Source organism: Rhinoderma darwinii, chromosome 5 (genome assembly GCF_050947455.1).
Source record: "Rhinoderma darwinii isolate aRhiDar2 chromosome 5, aRhiDar2.hap1, whole genome shotgun sequence".
Taxonomy (NCBI): Eukaryota; Metazoa; Chordata; class Amphibia; order Anura; family Rhinodermatidae; genus Rhinoderma; species Rhinoderma darwinii.
In genome coordinates, this window is record NC_134691.1 from 103,844,720 (window position 1) to 103,865,987 (window position 21,268).

At 49.2% G+C, this 21,268-nt stretch overlaps 1 long non-coding RNA gene across 1 annotated transcript in view; it reads right to left on the minus strand.

The window, feature by feature from the left end:
• The window catches only part of LOC142651524 (uncharacterized), a 114,543-nt gene that overhangs the window by 69,787 nt on the left and 23,488 nt on the right, over nucleotides 1-21,268 (minus strand). Inside the window, exon 2 of the long non-coding RNA XR_012847637.1 lies at nucleotides 407-581. This is a non-coding gene — a long non-coding RNA (uncharacterized LOC142651524). The remainder of the gene's footprint in view (nucleotides 1-406; nucleotides 582-21,268) is intronic.

Genomic DNA, 21,268 nt, shown 5'->3' on the forward strand with positions numbered 1-21,268 from the left:
TATTGAGTGTTTGTTTTTAAAGCAACGCATTACGACTAGACCTGGCCCATTGGCACCTGTCTTTGGAAAGATCTGCAGTTCCAAAACTATGTTTTACCTAAGATACATAACAGTCTGATAGATGCCTCTGGCAGCGCTATTGTCTCTGAAAAGTGGTTCATACTGAACCACATAGCCATATACCTAGATAAAGTACTAAGAATTCATGCCATTTATGTACCACCTTAAGTTAAAGATCCATCAGACTTCCTGTAAAAAGATCAATAATATTGAATACATTCCAGATATGATTCTAGTAACTTTCGACAAGTGCTTACTTTATACTTTCATTGAGCATTAGAAAGGTTTGAGGAGAAGGATTAGTTAGCTCTGGACATGCATCAGATAAGTGGCAACTTATACTCACCTTACTGAAATTTGTTCTTTATAACAATTACTTGTTTGAAGAGGATTTTTATTTACAGCACCGCGGGACCGCTATGGGCTCAAACTTGGCATCTACGTACGATAATATCTATAGGGCGGCAGTTGACAGTAATTTTGTATACTCTTCCCCCTTCCTGGTGCACATTCACAGCTGGCTGAAATATATAGACCCAGTAGTGTGAGAAACTAGACATGGACTACACATCCACAATATATATGTTGATCTGAGCCGCTAGGCATAATTTATAAACATGAACATGAAGTTCTTTGTTAACATTTTGATCAAACCTTATAAGCCCACTTGCCACTTCAAGGCGACCTCTTTCAAAGTGGGTCCCTACTCTATCGGTTGCAGCACCGCATGGTGGCCACTACCACCGCAGCACCGCTTCTGCAGAGGGAACAACCCAGAGGCCCAAAAGGACCCATGCTATCAGGCTGTGCCAAGCCTCCTTGGCTCTGGGCCACGTCCCCCCACAAGTGCAGCACTACAGCAACAGATACCACCAGACAGCACCACAACATATGAACAGATGGAATAAGCTCACCTTGCCATGCGCTCCCATGGCAAACTGAGAGCACAAGCAAGAGCAGAAATACTTATGAGGTAATTTCTAAAATAAAATCAGCTGGGTCAAATGTGTGGAGTGCTGGGGCCAAGTAAAACAAAAAATTTAGGATAGACTATATAATAACAGTATTAACATTTTGATCAAAATGTATAAGCCCACCTGCCACTTCAAGGCAAACTCTTTCAAAGTGGGTCCCTACTCTATTGGTTGCAGCACCGCATGGTGGCCACTGCCACCGTAGCGCCACTCCTGCAGAGGGAGAAACCCAGAGGCCAAAAAGCACCCATGCTGTCAGGCTGTGCCAAGCCTCCTTGGCTCTGGGCACGTCCCCCCACAAGTGCAGCACTACAGCAACAGATACCACCACACAGCATCACAACATTTTTTTCTCAGAATGTAGACAGTATGTGCATGAAATTTCTCTAACGAGGATATCCAAAAACAATCCTAGAGAGATATATAGTTGTAATTTGTGGTATGACTAGAGAAGCAGTGATAGAAAAAGAGAAAAGGAGAGATGACAACAAGAGGTTACCGTTTGTGTCCACCTTTAAAGAGGCTCTGTCACCAGATTTTCAAACCCCTATCTCCTATTGCAGCAGATCGGCCCTGCAATGTAGATAACAGTAAAGTTTTTTGTTTTTTTTTAAAACGAACATTTTTGGCCAAGTTATGAGCATTTTTATATTTATGCAAATGAGCATTTCTTATGTACAACTGGGCGTGTTTAAAGTTATGTCCAACTGGGCGTGTATTGTGTTCGTTACATCTGGGTGTGTTTACTTGTTTTACTAGCTGGGCGTTGTGAATGGAAGTGTATGATGCTGACGATTCAGCATCATCCACTTCTCTTCGTTACCACCCAGCTTCTGACAGTTCACAGACACACAGCGTGTCCTCGCTCATCCGACGCAATGAAGTTCCTGTGGGAGGAAGTGAGTGACGTCACAGCGTGATCTCGCGAGGACACGCTGTGTGTCTGTGCACTGTCAGAAGCTGGGTGGTAACGAAGAGAAGTGGATGACGCTGATTCGTCAGCATCATACACTTCTATTCACAACGCCCAGCTAGTAAAACAAGTAAACACACCCAGATGTAACGAACACAATACACGCCCAGTTGGACATAAGAAAAGCTCATTTGCATAAATATAAAAATGGTCATAACTTGGCCAAAAATGCTTGTTTTTGAAAAAAAAACTAAACGTTACTGTTATCTACATTGCAGCGCCGATCTGCTGCAATAGGAGATAGGGGTTTGAAAATCTGGTGACAGAGCCTCTTTAACTCTATGAGTGGAAGGATAGCACAGATAGTGAGGAGTGAATGGGGCTTGTAGGGACTGAGAGAAATGGTTGGCAATTTTTTTTTAATCCTATTGTGGCAAATTGGAGGGGCACAAATTTACGTAACACATTGGTTAAAACTGATGAGGGATCCAGGAAAATAGGTATACAAAAATGCTTAAATCAACCAAAGGGTAAGTTCCCTTGTTTACAATGCAGCATCTCTAATTGCTTGACCAATGGAAATTCAGTTTGTCATCCACAAATTGGCAAAAAATACTATGTCAAACATAGATATACTTGTGAATCCAAATATCGTGTATTCATGCTCACATGTCCTTGTGACATAATATACATATGCAAAACAACTAACACGGTAAAAATTAATATTAGTAAAAATAAGAGAGCAATTAGAACTAAAGTCTAAGATTTAACAGTGGGTCAACATTTCCTGGAAACGGGACATAATGTGAGCCAGTTAAAATTGAGGGCAATTGATCACATTTCAAAACTCAGGGGAGGAGGTGATAGAGAACGGGTGTTGAAACTGAAAGAAACCAGGTGGAAACATGAACTAAACACACGGGTCCCCAACTGCATGATTTAAGAATATAACTTGAATGTCTCAATCTACGGGTATGTGGACCCACTAGGCCGCACCACCGTAGCGGAGTGGCAGCTAGCCAAATCACAGTCTATATAAAGTCTATGCAAATTCCGTAATACAATATTGCATGTAAGGGTATGTGCACACACACACTAATTACGTCCGTAATTGACGGACGTATTTCGGCCGCAAGTCCCGGACCGAACACAGTGCAGGGAGCCGGGCTCCTAGCATCATACTTATGTACGATGCTAGGAGTCCCTGCCTCGCTGCAGGACAACTGTCCCGTACTGTAATCATGTTTTCAGTACGAGACAGTTGTCTTGCAGCGAGGCAGGGACTCCTAGCATCGTACATAACTATGATGCTAGGAGCCCTGCTCCCTGCACTGTGTTCGGTCCGGGACTTGCGGCCGAAATACGTCCGTCAATTACGGACGTAATTAGTGTGTGTGCACATACCCTAAGAGTCCAGACAGTAGCAGAGGCTTTGATGAAACTTGACGTGGCAGATGACTCCAGACGTGGCGGATAATACCAGACGTGGCAGATAACAGCAGGCATGGCAGATGACAGCAGACATGGCAGATGATACACATGACTCCAACTAAAGGCTTAGGTAAAGGAAACAACACAGAAATAGGATACAGGAACAATGGGAGCAGGATACAACTAAGGGACCATTTGCAATACGAACATGGGTAGACAACAACGATCAGGCGAGGCGTGGAAGGGTGGAGCCCTTTTATAGTACAGGGCGATCTGGGGATTGGTTAGGGAACTTTTCGCATGCATGTGCTGGATCTTTAAGGCTGGGGACGAGCGTGCGGGCCTACCCTAGCACACAGACCAGGGCAGGACGGAGATGCTGGCAGGTGGTCAGGAGTCTGCGGTCGCGAATGTCCGACGGTGGAGGGCAGCGGCGGTCCGCGACCACAGCCATTACAGTATCCCCCAAATTACGCCCCCTCTTCTTGGGTCCGGAGCGTAAGAGGAATTTTTTATTGAGGGTATGAGCATTAAGATTCTCTTCTGGCTCCCAGGACCTCTCCTCAAGACCAAACCGTTTCCAGTCCACTAAATAAAAAGTCCTTCCAATTACTTTCTTGTAGTCCAGAATCTCCTTCACCTCGAACACATCAGAAGAACCGCTGGAGAGCAACTGCAGAACTAACAGCTTTACTGTAGCGGTTAAGAACCACAGGCTTAAGGAGGGACAGGTGGAATGAGTTGGGAATCCTGAGAGTAGGAGGCAGCCGAAGTTTAGAGGACACAGGGTTCATCCATTGCAGAACTTCGAAAGGACCGAGGAACCTGGGAGCGAATTTATGAGGGCATTTTGAGACTAATGTTTCTCGAGGACAGCCAGACCTTGAATAAGGAGAAATGAGGAGGAACCTTTCTTTTTTTATCAGCATGATGTTTCATGCGGTCCACTGCCTGAAGGATCGCAGACTTAGTTTGCTGTCAGATGTAGATAAAAGTCCCAAATGAAAAGAGTTAGCTGCCGGTTATAGCTGGCAAAGGAAGAGGAACTCGTGGATGTTGGCTGTACACAATGTAGAAAGGAGAAGAGGCAGTAGTCTCACTTGTATGATTGGGTTTTCTTTTAATTCCTTTTATTTAAAATGTTGCAGATAGGATCAAACAATAAACCGCGTTCCAAATTATTATGCAAATGTTATTTTTCGCTGATTTTCCTAAATAGTGGATGCAAATGACAGTCAGTATAATCTTCAAGCCATCAACCGTTGAAGTATAATGCAAATTTTATTGAACAAATCTCCTAATGATAACAGATTTTTTTTTAGAAGTAAAAAACTCAAAATGCACTGTTTCTAATTATTATGCACAACAGAGATCAAAACATTTTAAAGGTTGTAAAAAAAACTAAAATGATAATTTGTTGAATTTGCAGCATCAGGAGGTCATATTTACAGAAATCAAAAGCTCTTTCAATAAAAAAAAAACTTAACAGGCCAAGTTACATGTTAACATAGGACCCCTTCTTTGATATCACCTTCACAATTCTTGCATCCATTGAATTTGTGAGTATTTGGACAGTTTCTGCTTGAATATCTTTGCAGGATGTTAGAATAGCCTCCCAGAGCTTCTGTTTTGATGTGAACTGCCTCCCACCCTCATAGATATTTTGCTTGAGCATGCTCCAATGGTTCTCAATAGGGTTGAGGTCAGGGGAACATGGGGGCCACACCATGAGTTTCTCTCCTTTTATGCCCATAGCAGCCAATGACACAGAGGTATTCTTTGCAGCATGAGATGGTGCATTGTCATGCATGAAGATAATTTTGCTACGGAAGGCATGGTTCTTCTTTTTGTACCACGGAAGAAAGTGGTCAGTCATAAACTCTACGTACTTTGCAGAGGTCATTTTCACACCATCAGGGACCCTAAAGGGGCCTACCAGCTCTCTCCCCATGATTCCAGCCCAAAACATGACTCCGCCACCTCCTTGCTGACGTCGCAGCCTTGTTGGGACATGGTGGCCATTCACCAACCATCCACTACTCCATCCATCTGGACCATCCAGGGTTGCACGGCACTCATCAGTAAACAACACGGTTTGAAAATTAGTCTTCATATATTTTTGAGCCCACTGCAACCTTTTCTGCTTGTGAGCAATGTTTAGGAATGGCCGAATAATAGCTTTATGCACACTTGCAAACCTCTGGAGGATCCTACACCTTGAGGTTCGCGGGACTCCAGAGGCACCAGCGGCTTCAAATTCCTGTTTGCTGCTTTGCAATGGCATTTTAGCAGCTGCTCTCCTATTCCAATTAATTTGTCTGGCAGAAACCTTCCTCATTATGCCTTTATCTGAATGAACCCGTCTGTGCTCTGAATCAGCCACAAATCTTTTCACAGTACGATGATCAAGTCTTCGTTTTCTTGAAATATCCAATGTTTTCATACCTTGTCCAAGGTATTGCACTATTTCACGCTTTTCGGCAGCAGAGAGATCCTTTTTCTTTCCCATATTTCTTGAAACCTGTGGCCTGCTTAATAATGTGGAACGTCCTTCTTAAGTAGTTTTCCTTTGATTGGGTACACCTGGCAAACTAATTATCACAGGTGTATGAAACTGATTACAATAATCCAAAGAGCCCTAAGACACAATACAATCCATGAGTTTAATTGAAAAACTAATAATTAAATGTTTATGAAACTTAAATCCAATGTGCATAATAATTTGGAACACGGTGTAATGTATCACAAATGCACAAATAAAAAAAGTCATGTTACATCACATGGAACACAAAAAAAAGGTGCAATCGGCAACATTCATTTTGTTCTTTTTAACAAATTGATCAACAATATAACCTGTGTAACGTCTATGGCCACGGCCCATCAATCTGACTTACCCTCTGATGGCCGCGGCCATGTGAGTTCTCGGCGACATCTCCCTCCTGGGAGACGCCGGTACTCACTTCCTGCTTCAGAGACTGTCTCCCGCAGGGCGCGCGCGCGCCCGTGCATGCACGGCCTTAAAGGGCCTGTGCACGCACAATTGCAGGTAATCTGCAATCAGTCCAGAATGCTGCTGGACTATAAAAAGGGCTCTGCCCTCTTGATCATTGCCTGAGCGTTGTTGTATACCTAAAGTTTGTCTTGCAAATGGTCTCCTATTGTTTTCCAGTTCCCAGTGTTACCCGTTCCTGCTGCCTGTACCCTGTATCCCGTGCTACCGTGCCTCTGTGCCGTCTAGAGTTGAAGTCGAGCTGTGTCTTCCGCTGCATCTGCTGTGTTTTACCCACCGGGTGTCTGCCTGTTGCCGGAGCCTTATCTTAAGCCTGAATCACCGCTACTGTTTACATTGCCACAGGTACCCTTTCTTGACTATAGACATTGTATTGTACCTGCTTGGCCATCTGCCTATCCGCTACGCGGTACGGCCCAGTGGGTCCACACCCCGCACCGTGACAGTACGCTCAGGCCATGGATCCCGCTGGTCAATTCAAAGGTCTGACATCCTCCCAAGCCATGCAGGCGGACATGCAGGATCTGCGAGCACGACAGGATCAACTCCTTGTGGCAGTAATTCCATGGCACAGCAGCTTGGGGCGCTAGCTGCTTCCTTCTCTGTTCCTGTTTAAGTTCCTGCGATTGAACCTCTTGCTACACCTCCTGGTAGCTCCGGTTTTGATCCTCGTTTCTCGCTGCCACCTCGTTTCCATGGAGATGCAAGCGCGTGCAGGGGATTTCTTAACCAGTGTCATATCCACTTCACCCTGCACGTGTCACGGGCACAGGGTATGTGGACCCACTAGGCCGCTCCGCCGTAGCGGGGAGGCAGCTGACCAGGTCACAGTCTAAGCAGAAGTAAATGGCAGACAGCATGCTTGGGTACCTGAAATAGTCCGGGCGGTGGCTGTGGCTTTAGCACGGATGGAGGCAGGTGCGGCAAGTGGCGCCAGACGTGGCGGGCAGTATCCGATGGCACTTGACGTGGCAGATGGCACTTGACGTGGCAGAAGACACTTGACGTGGCAGATGGTACTTGACGTGGCAGATGGTACTTGACGTGGCAGATGGCACTTGACGTGGCAGAAGACACTTGACGTGGCAGATGGTACTTGACGTGGCAGAAGACACTTGACGTGGCAGATGGCACTTGACGTGGCAGATGGTACTTGACGTGGCAGAAGACACTTGACGTGGCAGATGGCACTTGACGTGGCAGATGGCACTTGACGTGGCAGAAGACACTTGAACGCGGGTAGGCACATGAACAACACGGAATACAGGAACGGTAACAGGGCATGGGTAACAGCTGCCACCTCGTTTCCATGGAGATGCAAGCGCGTGCAGGGGATTTCTTAACCAGTGTCATATCCACTTCACCCTGCACGTGTCACGGGCACAGGGTATGTGGACCCACTAGGCCGCTCCGCCGTAGCGGGGAGGCAGCTGACCAGGTCACAGTCTAAGCAGAAGTAAATGGCAGACAGCATGCTTGGGTACCTGAAATAGTCCGGGCGGTGGCTGTGGCTTCAGCACGGATGGAGGCAGGTGCAGCAAGTGGCGCCAGACGTGGCGGGCAGTATCCGATGGCACTTGACGTGGCAGATGGCACTTGACGTGGCAGATGGCACTTGACGTGGCAGAAGACACTTGACGTGGCAGATGGCACTTGACGTGGCAGATGGCACTTGACGTGGCAGAAGACACTTGAACGCGGGTAGGCACAGGAACACGGAATACAGGAACGGTAACAGGGCATGGGTAACAGCTGGAACGGGAGACACTACGGAACCATTTGCGAGACAGACTGGGAAAGACTAACAACGCTCAGGCAAGGATTAGAAGGCCAGGGGCCTTCTTATAAACCAGGAAATCGTGGCAGTTGATGGTGATGACGATTTCCTAATTGCGCGCGCTGGCCCTTTAAGGCCGGGCGCGAGCGTGCGCGCGCACCCTACGGGATCCAGCCGAACGGAGCGGAAGTGAGCGCTGGCATCTCCTAGGAGGGAGACGGAGGCCAGCGCTCACAGATCCATGGCTGCGGGCGTCGGGAGGTGACTAAACCCGACGGCCCGCGGCCATGGGCGCTACAGTATCCCCCCTCTTACGCCCCCTCTTCTTGGGGCCAGAGTGAGAGAGGAACTTTTTAATAAGAGCAGGAGCACTGAGGTTCTCTTCTGGCTCCCAGGACCTCTCCTCAGGACCAAACCCTCTCCAGTCCACCAAATAGAAAGTCCTTCCTCCTACTCTCTTGCGGTCCAGGATCTCCTTTACCTCAAATACATCAGAAGGACCGCTGGAAGCAACTGTGGAACTAGAGGTCTTGTTGTAGCAGTTCAGGACCACTGGTTTCAGGAGGGACACATGGAAGGAGTTAGGGATTCTGAGGGTAGGAGGCAGCCGCAGCTTATAGGAGACAGGGTTAATTTGTTGCAGGACCTCGAAAGGACCAAGGAACCTGGGAGCGAACTTGTATGAGGGCACCCTCAAGCGAATGTTCCGAGAGGACAGCCAGACTTTAGTCCCCGGAAGATACTGAGGCGGCTCTCTTCTCCTAGTATCTGCCTTTCGCTTCATGCGTTCGACCGCCAGCAAAATAGAGGACCGGGTCTGTTGCCAGATTTGCAGGAAGTCCCCAATAAGCAGAGTCAGTAGCGGGTACCTGAGATGAAGTCGACACAGGAATAGGGACTCGGGGATGTTGACTGTACACGATGTGAAACGGAGTGGAAGTGGTGGACTCACTTGTGTGGTTGTTATATGAAAACTCCGCCCATGGAAGAAGCTGTACCCAGTTATCGTGCTGTGAAGAGATGAAGTGGCGGTGGTAATTTTCCATGACCTGGTTGATCCTCTCAACTTGCCCATTGGACTGAGGGTGATAGGCAGAGGAAAAGTCCAAACTCACATCCAGGAGTTTACAGAGGGCTCTCCAGAACTTGGAGGTAAACTGAACCCCCCGGTCGGACACAATGTGAAGAGGCAAGCCATGCAAGCGGAAGATGTGCAGAATGAAGAGACTTGCCAGTCGAGGAGCAGAGGGTAGGCCGGTCAGCGGGATAAAATGTGCCATCTTAGAGAACCGGTCCACCACCACCCAGATGGTGTTGCATCCTGCTGAGAGAGGAAGGTCCGTGACGAAGTCTATAGCAATGGGCTGCCAGGGGGCACTGGGTACAGGCAGGGGTTGAAGCAGGCCGGCAGGCTTGCTGTGAGTCACTTTGTTGGAGGCACACAACGTGCAAGCAGAGACAAAGTCCAGAATATCCTTAGGTAGCGTGGGCCACCAGAAGTGACGAGCGACCAGGTCTTGGGTTTTACGGACACCAGCGTGCCCAGCCAGTTTAGAACAGTGTCCCCAGCGGAGAATTCTTTTTCGGTCTGCCAACCGAACAAAAGTTCTCCCCGGAGGGATATCTCTAAGCTGCAGAGGATTGGCGGTGACAACGCAGGATGGGTCTATGATCGTCTGAAGGGACTCCACCGTGTCTTCCGTCTCAAATGATCTGGACAGGGCATCGGCCCTCACATTCTTGTCAGCGGGACGGTAGTGGAGCAGAAATTAGAAACGGGTGAAGAACAGTGACCACCTGGCTTGACCGGGATTCAGTCGTTGAGCAGACTGAAGGTAAGTAAGATTCTTGTGGTCGGTGAAGATCAGGATGGGGTGAGCAGCGCCCTCCAGAAGGTGTCTCCACTCCTCCAGGGCCAATTTGATAGCCAGTAGCTCCCGATCTCCAATGGAATAGTTGCGCTCAGCAGAGGAAAACAGTCTTGAGTAGTAGCCACATACTACTGCCTTTCCTTTGGAGCTCCTCTGGAACAGAAGTGCGCCTGCACCAACAGAGGAAGCGTCCACTTCCAGTGAAAACTGCCGAGATACGTCAGGGTGATGGAGGATTGAAGCTGAGGTGAAGGCTTTCTTGAGGCTAATGAATGCGGACTCTGCCTCTGGAGTCCACACCTTGGCGTTCACACCCTTCTTGGTAAGGGTAGAGATGGGGGCCGTCAGAGAAGAAAAGTTCGGAATAAACTGCTGGTAGAAGTTGGCTAAACCCAGGAACCGCTGTATGGGCCTTAGGCCTTGATGACGTGGCCATTCCAGGACAGACTTTAGCTTCTCAGGGTCCATCTTAAGGCCTTGATCCGAGATGACATAGCCCAGCAAGGGCAAAGACCTCTTTTCAAAGGTGCATTTCTCTAACTTGGCATACAAGCGATTCTCTCTTAGTCGCAGAAGAACTTGACGAACATGCCTCCGATGGGTCATCAGATCTGGGGAGAAAATTAGAATATCGAGATAAACTACAACACACGTATAGAGGAGATCTCGGAAGATGTCATTAATGAACTCCTGAAATACTGCGGGAGCGTTACACAGTCCGAAGGGCATCACTAGGTATTCGTAGTGGCCATCGCGGGTGTTAAATGCCGTCTTCCATTCGTCACCCCGGCGAATCCGGATTAGATTATAGGCCCCCCGCAGATCTAGCTTGGAAAAAATATTGGCTCCTCGTATGCGATCAAACAGCTCGGAAATGAGTGGCAACGGGTACTTGTTCTTGACCGTGATCTGATTGAGACCACGGTAATCAATGCAGGGTCGGAGAGATCCATCTCTCTTTTTAACGAAGAAGAATCCTGCCCCGGCCGGGGAGGAAGTTTTTAGAATAAAACCCCTCTCCAAGTTCTCCTTGATATAGGCTGACATCGATAAAGTCTCTGGCAAGGAGAGAGGATATACTCGTCCACGGGGAAGAGAAGCATTGGGAACCAGTTCAATGGGACAGTCATAATTCCGATGTGGAGGCAACGTCTCAGCCTCTCGTTTGCAAAAGACATCCGCAAAACTGGCATACTGAGAAGGTAGATCGGAGAGTGACTGAGGCAGAGGAGGCACAACAGGACGGACTTGTGACAGGCAATGGCTATGGCATCTGGAACCCCATTGAAGAACTTCTCCAGAACTCCAGTCGAGTGTCGGGGCGTGTAGACGGAGCCATGGCAGACCCAGCAGGATAGGATTGATAGCCTTGGGTAGTACCAGGAAGGAGATCTGTTCCGAGTGAAGAGCTCCGACCCGTAGTGTCAACGGCTCAGTGATGAGCATGATCGGATCAGGCAACGGTAGACCATTCACAGAAGCAACTGCCAGGGGTCTCTCCAGACGGACTGTGGGTAGTTGAAACCGGTCCACTAGATCCTGGTGGATAAAATTAGCAGCCGCTCCAGAGTCAAGATAGACGGAGGAAGGATGTGATGCCTGTCCGGTGACGATGGCCACAGGTATCGACAATTTGGAAGAGGTTTTAACGTTTGGAGACGTTCCACCTAGAGTTGCCTCTCCAATCAACCCTAGGTACTGGAGTTTCCCGGTTTCTGTGAGCATTGGCGCACAAAATGACCCTTGAGGCCACAATACAAAGTTCAGAGGAGCGTCTGCGCTGCTTCTCCTGTTCAGATAACCGGACTCTGTCTACCTGCATGGGTTCCTCAGGTAGCGCACTAGGAGTGGACAATAGTGGTCTCTGGGCAGAGGGTGCTGGTCTGTGGGCCCGGCTCTCCTGACGAACCTCTTGAGAGCGCTCCCGGATTCTCATGTCAACCCGGGTGGCTAACAGGATGAGGGCATCCAAGGTAGAAGGAAGGTCGCGGGCTGCCAGTTCGTCCTTGATGTGAGAGGACAGTCCCTGCCAGAAGGTCGCCACCAGTGCCTCATTGTTCCATGCCAGCTCGGCTGCTAAGGTATGGAAGGAGATAGCATACTCCCCTACTGTGGAGCCCTCTTGCTTGAGGGTCAGCAGAGTGGCTGCGGCAGAGGATGTTCGACCCGGCTCCTCGAACACGGCACGAAAGGACTGCAGGAACAAGGCTAGGTCCGCGGATACAGGTCCTTGTTGCTCCAAAATCGGGTTTGCCCATGCGAGGGCCTTGCCAGCGAGGAGGGAGATAATAAATGCCACTTTGGCCTCCTCGGAGGGGAAGAGATGAGGTCGTAGCCTAAAATGCACTGTGAATTGGTTGAGAAATCCTCTACATGCTCTGGGGTCACCGTCGTAGCGAGGAGGAAGAGGCAGAGGAACTGAGGATCCGGAACAAACAGGGGGAGCAACAGGCAGTGGCATGGCAACAGCTTCAGGGGGAAGAACCGGGGGTGGAAGAGCGAGTAGATCCAGGAGGACCAGGATAGAATTCACCGCCTCAAGGAGTTGATCCTGACGTGTGCGGAGGTCCTGCATCTCTGTCTGAATCTTCTATACTGGGGTCTTGGGCTGGCCAGCGGGTTCCATGGCCTGAGCGTACTGTCACGGGCACAGGGTATGTGGACCCACTAGGCCGCTCCGCTGTAGCGGGGAGGCAGCTGACCAGGTCACAGTCTAAGCAGAAGTAAATGGCAGACAGTATGCTTGGGTACCTGAAATAGTCTGGGCGGTGGCTGTGGCTTCAGCGCGGATGGAGGCAGGTGCGGCATGTGGCGCCAGACGTGGCGGGCAGTATCCGATGGCACTTGATGTGGCAGATGGCACTTGACGTGGCAGAAGACACTTGACGTGGCAGATGGCACTTGACGTGGCAGATGGCACTTGACGTGGCAGAAGACACTTGACGTGGCAGATGGCACTTGACGTGGCAGATGGCACTTGACGTGGCAGAAGACACTTGACGTGGCAGATGGCACTTGACGTGGCAGAAGACACTTGAATGCGGGTAGGCACAGGAACGACACGGAATACAGGAACGGTAACAGGGCATGGGTAACAGCTGGAACGGGAGACACTACGGAACCATTTGCGAGACAGACTGGGAAAGACTAACAACGCTCAGGCAAGGATTAGAAGGCCAGGGGCCTTCTTATAGACCAGGAAATCGTGGTAGTTGATGGTGATGACGATTTCCTAATTGCGCGCGCTGGCCCTTTAAGGCCGGGCGCGAGCGTGCGCGCGCACCCTACGGGATCCAGCCGAACGGAGCGGAAGTGAGCGCTGGCATCTCCTAGGAGGGAGACGGAGGCCAGCACTCACAGATCCATGGCTGCAGGCGTCGGGAGGTGAGTAAACCCGACGGCCATGGGCGCTACAGCACGTCAGAGCATTTCCTTCAGACAGAGCCAGGATTGCGTTCATTATCTCCTTACTTGCCGGCAAGGCCCTGGCGAGAGCGAACCCAATCTGGGAACGACAGGGACCCGAGACCCAAGACTTCCAGGGGTTCGTGTAGTTATTTCGTATGGTGTTTGAGGAGCCTGGACGAGTCTCGTCAGCAGCCACTGCTATGCTAAACCTTCGCCAGGGAGACGCCTCCGTAAGCGGGTACACATCCAGTTCCAGACCCTGGCAGGAGAACTGTCTTGGAACAATGAGGCGTTTGAAGCTTTCTTCTGGCATGGCCTATCACCCGAGATCAAGGACGTACTTGCTGCCCGGGATCTACCATCTACCTTGGACAACCTGATTCTACTAGCCACTCGAGTGGATATAAGGCTCAAGGAAAGATCTCAAGAGGTTCGACAAGAGAGACGGCTTCCTAGACTGGCGCCCAACTTCCAGCAACCCCTCTTGCTTGCTTCTACTGCTCTACCCGAGGTTCCTATGCAGGTGGACTGGATTAAACTGTCAGTCCAGGAGAAGCAGCGCAGGCGCACCTCTGGACTCTACGTCTGTGTCCCCAGAAGCCAAAAAACCAAGACGTCTAGGATTGGTTGGAAAGACATCCCTGGGCGATACAGCATTAAATAGAGAACTCTCCTCCAAACTGTTCATCCCTGTGACCATTGTCGCTGGCGAGAGTCCCCATCCGGTCTCTGCCTACCTGGACTCTGGCTCTGCAGCCAATTTCATCTGCAAAGACCTTGTGGATCTTCTTCAGTTGCCAACTGTTCTGAGGGAAAGGCCGTTGATCGTTGCCTCGGTAGATGGACTGCCGCTGCCTGACCCAATTTTGTCTGTGACTAAGCCATTGAGGCTTCAAGTGGGAGCCCTTCACTCTGAGCTTATCTCCTTGTTTGTCCTGCCAAAGGCTGTCAACCCCGTGCTGCTGGGTTTGCCTTGGCTCCGTCTACATGCCCCTGTCCTGGATTGGAACTCCGGTGAAGTTCTCCAGTGGGGTCCCAAGTGTCTCACCTGCTGTCTGGGGCATATCCATCTGCCTAAGTCTCCTCCTCATCAGTCATTGGCAGGGTTGCCTCCTTGTTACTCTCTGTTCTCAGACGCCTTCGACAAGAAAGAAGCAGAGACGTTGCCACCACATCGAGCGTATGATTGTCCTATCGACTTGGTTCCTGATTCGTCCCCTCCTCGCACTAGAGTATACCCTCTCTCCATACCTGAAACCCAGTCTATGTCGGCCTACATTAAGGAGAATCTGGAGAGGGGCTTCATACGTAAATCCTCATCCCCGGCCGGAGCCGGGTTTTTCTTTGTCAAAAAGAAAGACAGATCCCTCCGACCCTGCATTGACTACCGGGGACTTAACCAGATCACGGTGAAGAACAGGTACACATTGTGTAATGTCGGGGTAGGGAGACAGACAGGTGAGCCCTAATCTACCCGCCACTCAGTCCCTGCCTACTTGCACAGTCCGTCCTAGGCGACGGCGTAGAACTGGGCGACAGTCCCTACGCTCACTATGTGAACGACAAACAAAACAGACAAGGGAACACAGAAGCAAGGGAAGAGGGGAAATTGCCCACGGAAACACCGTGAGCAACAGAGTAGTGAACGGGCCGAGTCAAACCTGAAGAGTACGCGGCAACAAAAGCAGAACAGGAGAATAGTCAGTTAAGCAGGGTCAATATGAAGCAGAGGTCAATGGTATTAGCAGGAACAGCAGAGCTAGGAAACACAAGAATCACAGGCAAAGGACAGACAGCAAATGAAGGTATAAATAGACCAAGGGTGGGAGCTAGAACCGTCTGGCCAGGCTGTGATATGTTCTCCCACTCCTCAGCCTACCAGCCTGAGTGGAAGCAGATCGAGTCACTCTATCAGACCTAGGGACAGATGCAGACTGATTAACCACGGGCGTCGACACAGAAGCTGTGTCTGTAAGATCCTTTACACATTGCCTTTGATTTCAGAACTGTTTGATCGCATACGGGGGGGGCAATTTTTTTTCTAAACTAGACCTGAGGGGGGCCTACAATCTAATCCGGATTCGTCAGGGTGACGAGTAGAAAACTGCATTTAATACACGTGATGGGCACTACGAATACTTGGTCATGCCCTTCAGCCTGTGTAACGCCCCCTCGGTGTTTCAAGCATTTGTCAATGACATTTTTCGTGATCTCCTCTATGTCTGTGTTGTGGTGTATCTCAATGACATTTTGATTTTTTCCCCAGATCCTGTAACTCATCAGAGTCATGTTCGCCAGGTTTTACTTTGATTAAGGGAGAATCATCTTTATGCCAAGCTGGAGAAGTGCATGTTTGAAAAAAAGTCTCTTCCTTTCCTGGGCTACATCCTCTCCGATCAGAGCCTCAAAATGGACCCTGAGAAGGTAAAGGCTGACCTGGAATGGCCACGCCCCCAAGGCTTAAGGGCCATACAACGCTTCCTGCGATTCGCCAACTTCTACCGGCTGTTCATTCCCAACTTCTCTTCATTAACGGCTCCCATCTCTACCCTTACCCAAAAGGGCATGAATGCCAAGGAGTGGACTCCAGAGGCAGAAGCCGCATTTAAAACCTTAAAAAAGGCCTTCACGTCAGCCTCTATTCTTCATCACCCTGATGTATGCCTACAGTTTTCGTTAGAGGTAGACGCTTCCTCTGTTGGTGCTGGTGCACTGTTGTTCCAGAGAGGTTCGAAAGGCAAGACTGTGGTATGTGGCTACTATTCTAAACTGTTTTCTCCCGCAGAGCGCAACTACTCGATTGGAGATCGGGAGTTACTGGCCATCAAGCTGGCCCTGCAGGAGTGGAGACACCTACTAGAAGGCGCAGCTCATCCAATCCTGGTCTTCACGGACCACAAGAACCTGACCTATCTTCAGACGGCTCAGCGACTGAATCCTCGTCAAGCCAGGTGGTCGTTGTTCTTTGCTCGGTTCTGGTTTGAACTCCACTACCGACCTGCCGACAAGAATGTGAGGGCCGATGCCTTGTCTAGGTCGTGTGAAACATAGGCTAATGTGGAGTCCCCACAGAATATTATTGATCCTTCCTGCATCTTCTCAATCAATCCTCTGCAAGTTAGAGACATTCATCCGGGAAGGACTTTTGTATGTCTGGCAGACAGAGGAAGAATCCTTCACTGGCGTCACAGTTCCAAGCTGGCAGGTTACGCGGGTGCCCGTAAGACCCGAGACCTAATTACCCGTCAGTTCTGGTGGCCCACGCTGCTCAAAGACGTCATGGACTATGTCTCCTCCTGTACGGTATGCGCAGCGAAAAAAGTTGCCCATTCCAGACCAACTGGTCTGCTCCAACCACTGCCTGTGCCTGATGCCCCTGGAAACATATTGCAATGGACTTCGTCACAGATCAGCCTTTCCCTGCTGGATGCAGTGTGATCTGGGTGGTGGTGCATCGATTTTCCAAAATGGCTCATTTTGTTCCCCTGACTGGCCTGCCTTCTGCTGCTCGACTGGCCGATCTCTTCGTTCAACACATCTTAGGTCTGCATGGCTTGCCTCTGCATGTTGTCTTGGATCGAGGGGTCCAGTTCACCTCGAAGTTCTGGAGAGCACTCTTTGGTCTCCTCGGTGTAAAGTGGGACTTTTCCTCGGACTACCATCCCCAGTCCAATGGTCAAGTTGAGAGGGTTAACCAGATTATGGAGAACTATCTGCGGCACTTTGTCTCCAGGCGGCATGATGACTGGGTGCAGCTGCTCCCGTGGGCTGAGTTCTCCTATAATAACCATACCAGTGAGTCCACCACCTCCAGTCCGTTCTTCATCGTCTATGGCCGACATCCTTGAATACCTCTTCCTGTCTCTACTATGTCCCAGGTGCCTGCAGCCGACTCTACCTTCAGGGATTTTCTGCAGATATGGCAACAGACCCGATCTTCTATTCCGCTGGCGGTGGACGCATGAAGAGAAAGGCAGACACTAGAAGACGAGAGCCTCCCCAGTATCTTCCTGGTACGAAGGTCTGGCTGTCTTCCAGGAATATCCGGCTGAGGGGGCCGTCTTGCAAATTTGCTCCCAGGTTCCTCGGACCCTTCGAGATTCTGCTACAAATTAACCCCGTGTCTTACAAACTTCGGCTGCCTCCTACCCTCAAGATCCCTAACTCCTTCCATGTCTCCCTGCTGAAGCCCGTGGTTCTGAACCGCTACTCCAAAACTTCTAGTTCTGCAGTGGCTCCTGGCGGCTCGTCAGGAACTTTGAAAGTAAGGGAGATCCTGGCCTCCAAGAAAGTGGGAGGAAGGACGTTTTATCTGGTGGATTGGAGAGGATTTGATCCAGAAGAGAGGTCTTGGGAGCCAAAGGAGAACATTGATGCTCCTATCCTCGTGAATAAATTTCTCTCCCGCTCTGGCCCCAAGAAGAGGGGGCGTAAGAGGGGGGATACTGTAACGTCTATGGCCGCGGCCCGTCGTTTTGACTCATCCTCTGACAGCCGCAGCCATGGACATGTGAGTTCTCGGAGGCATCTTCCTCCTGGGAGACGCCAGCACTCACTTCCTACTAAAGCTATTGTCTCCTGCACGGCGCGTGCGCGTGCACAGCCTTAAAGGGCCTGTGGGCGCACAATTGCAGGTAATCTGCAATCAGTCCAGAATGCTGCTGGACTATAAAAAGGGCTCTGCCCTCTTAATCTTTACCTGAGCGTTGTTGTTTACCTAAAAGTTTGTCTTGCAAATGGTCTCCTAGTGTTTTCCAGTTCCCAGTGTTACCCGTTCCTGCTGCCTGTACCCTGTATCCCATGCTACCGTGCCTCTGTTCCATCTAGAGTTGAAGTCGAGCTGTGTTTTCCGCTGCATCTGCTGTTTCACACACCGGGTGTTTGCCTGTTGCCGGAGCCTTATCTTAAGCCTGAATCACTGCTATTGTCTACATTGCCACAGGTACCCTTTCTGGGCTATAGACATTGTATTGTACCTGGTTGGCCAGCTGCCTATCCGCTACGCGATACGGCCCAGTGGGCCCACACCCCGCGAACGTGTTGTTAAATTTCAACTGAGATTTCAGTCTGGCTTGGCGTAGAGCTGTATCTCGATCTCCTTAGTTTAACAGCCTGACCAAGAAGGGTCTCAGTGGAGCGCCTGGTATTGGTGGTTTAGCCGGGCCTCGATGTGCCCTCTCAACCACAAAGCAAGTGGAGAAGGCCGCCTCCTTTAGGTTCATTTTGAGCCATTGCTCAATGAACAATTCAGGAGATTGTCCTTCCGCCCTTTCCTGTAAGCCAATGATGCGTAAGTCATTACGGCGTAGTCGATTTTCTAAGTCATCAGTTTTGGATTAGCAAGCATCCGCTTTTCGTGTAGTAGCAGCGACGGTAGTGGTAAGTGGACCAATCCTACACCCGAGAGAGTCTATCCTCCAAGTTTCCCATGCGTCCTCTAATATTTTGCATGTCCTGGCAGAGTAAACTAACGTCAATTTTAATCTCATCAATTTTAACCCCTTCCCGACATTTGACGTACATGTACGTCATGGAAAGTACTGACTTCCCGCATCTTGCCGTACATGTACGTCAAACGTTTGGCACCGGCTCAGAAGCTGAGCCGGTCCCATCATCACCGGATCTCAGCTGTATCTTACAGCTGACATCCGACTGTAACGGCGGGGACCGAAATTAGCTTCGATCCCCGCCATTAACCCCTTAAGTGCAGCGCTCAAACGCGATCGCTGCACTTAAGGTGTTTGCAGCTCATCGGAACCCCAGTAATGAAATTGCCGGGGTTCCGGTGGCTGCAATGGCAACCGGAGGCCTAATACTGGCCTCCCGGTCTGCCTAGCACCGAAGCCGGTCAAGATCCGCCCGGCGGCGGAGCCTGATCGGCTTCCGTAGCTGCCGGCAAGATGGCGCCGGGTCAGGAGCTGATCCGGCGTCATCAGCGGTGGAAGTCAGCTGTACTGTACAGCTGACATCCACCTGTAACGGCAGGAACCGGAGCTAGCTCCGATCCCTGCCATTAACCCCTTCGATGCAGCAATCGAAAGCGATTGCTGCATCGTAGCGGTTACAAGCAGATCGCCAGCCCTGACAGGCAATCGGGACTGGCGACTGCTGTTATGGCAACAGGAGACACAATGGTCTCCTGCTCTGCCATTACGGAAGCCGATTTAGGCCCCGCCGGGAGGCGAAGCCTAAACGGCTTGCTGTCAGTGAATGACTGACAGATCTAATACATTGCACTACATAGGTAGTGCAATGTATTAGAAAAAAAAAAATCTGACCGTTGGACCTTCAAGTCCCCTAGTGGGACTTGAGAAAAAGTGTAAAAAAAGTATAAAAAAGTGTAAAAAAAAGTGCAAAAAATAAAAGTTTGAAAACAATAAAAGTTTCAAGTAATCAAATAACACACAATCCCCCTTTTACTCTTATCAAGTCCTTTATTATTGAAAAATAATAATAAACCATATGTATTTGGTATCGCCACGACCGTAACGACCGGAGGTATCAAAATATTATATTATTTATTGCACGCGGTGAACAGCGTAAAAAAAACCCGTAAAAAACGTTACCAGAGTTTCTGTTTTTTAGTCACTTTGCCCTACAAATATTACAATAAAAAGTGATCAAAAAGTCGCACGTATCCAAAAATGGTACCTATAAAAACTATAGCTCGTCCCGCAAAAAACAAGCCCTCATACAACTCCGTCGACAAAAAAATTAAAACGTTATGGTTCTCACAACTTGGCGACAGAAAAAATACATTCTTTTTACAAAAGTAATTTTATTGTGCAAAAAGTTGTAAAACATAAAAAAGTTCTATAAATGAGGTATCGCCCGAATCGTACTGACCCGCAGAATAAAGGTAACATGTAGTTTATAATGCGTGGTGAACTCTGTATAAAAAAAAAACCAAAAAAAGCTGTGCCAGAATTGCGTTTTTTGGTTTACCTGGCATCCCAAAAAATAGGATAAAAGGTGATCAAAAAGTCACATGTACCCCAAAATGGTACCAATAATAACTACAGCTCGTCCCGCAACAAACCAGCCCTCATACCGCTACGTCTATGAAAAATAAAATTAGTTATGGCTCCAATAAGTCAGGAAATAAAAAAATATGCAGTTGTGCCCGAGGAGAACATTTCTTCTGTTTCAAGAGGCGATTTATCAAGGACCTAAAATTAGGGAACCAGGAAGGGAGGGCCCAATCATATCCGATGGAAGCGACGGTGCCCGTATTATACCAGGATAATACTTTCCCAGCAAAATTCCCCAAACTACAAAGGCGCGGAGTGTGGACCAAAAGGGGGATAAGAAATGACACCATTTATCAGTGCGACACCGGCCTGTGCAGAAAGGATTGCTTCACAGCGTAACACACATCTATGGATTATTTTTATTTTTTTATACCACCTGACTATGCCCCTTATATACTCCGCCCCGCTTACATGTACCCCCACATTATAAAACACCAGCAATACTCAAACAAATATAGTACCAAGCAAAATCCGCTCTCCAAAAGCCAAATGGTGCTCCCTCGGCCCTGAACCCTACAGCGTGCCCAAACAGCAGTTTCCTTCAACATATATGGCACCGTCATACCCGTGAGAACCCTTTTAACAATTTTTGTGGTGTGTGTCTCCAGCGTCATAAGCTGGGCATGACATATTTGCCACTGAATGGCATATCTAGGGAAAAATATAAATTTTTAATTTGCACCATCCGCAGCGCATTCATTTATGGAAAAGACCTGTGGGGTGAAAATGCTCACTACACCCCTTAATAAATGCCTTGAGGGGTGCAGTTCCATAATGGGGTCACTTATCAGGG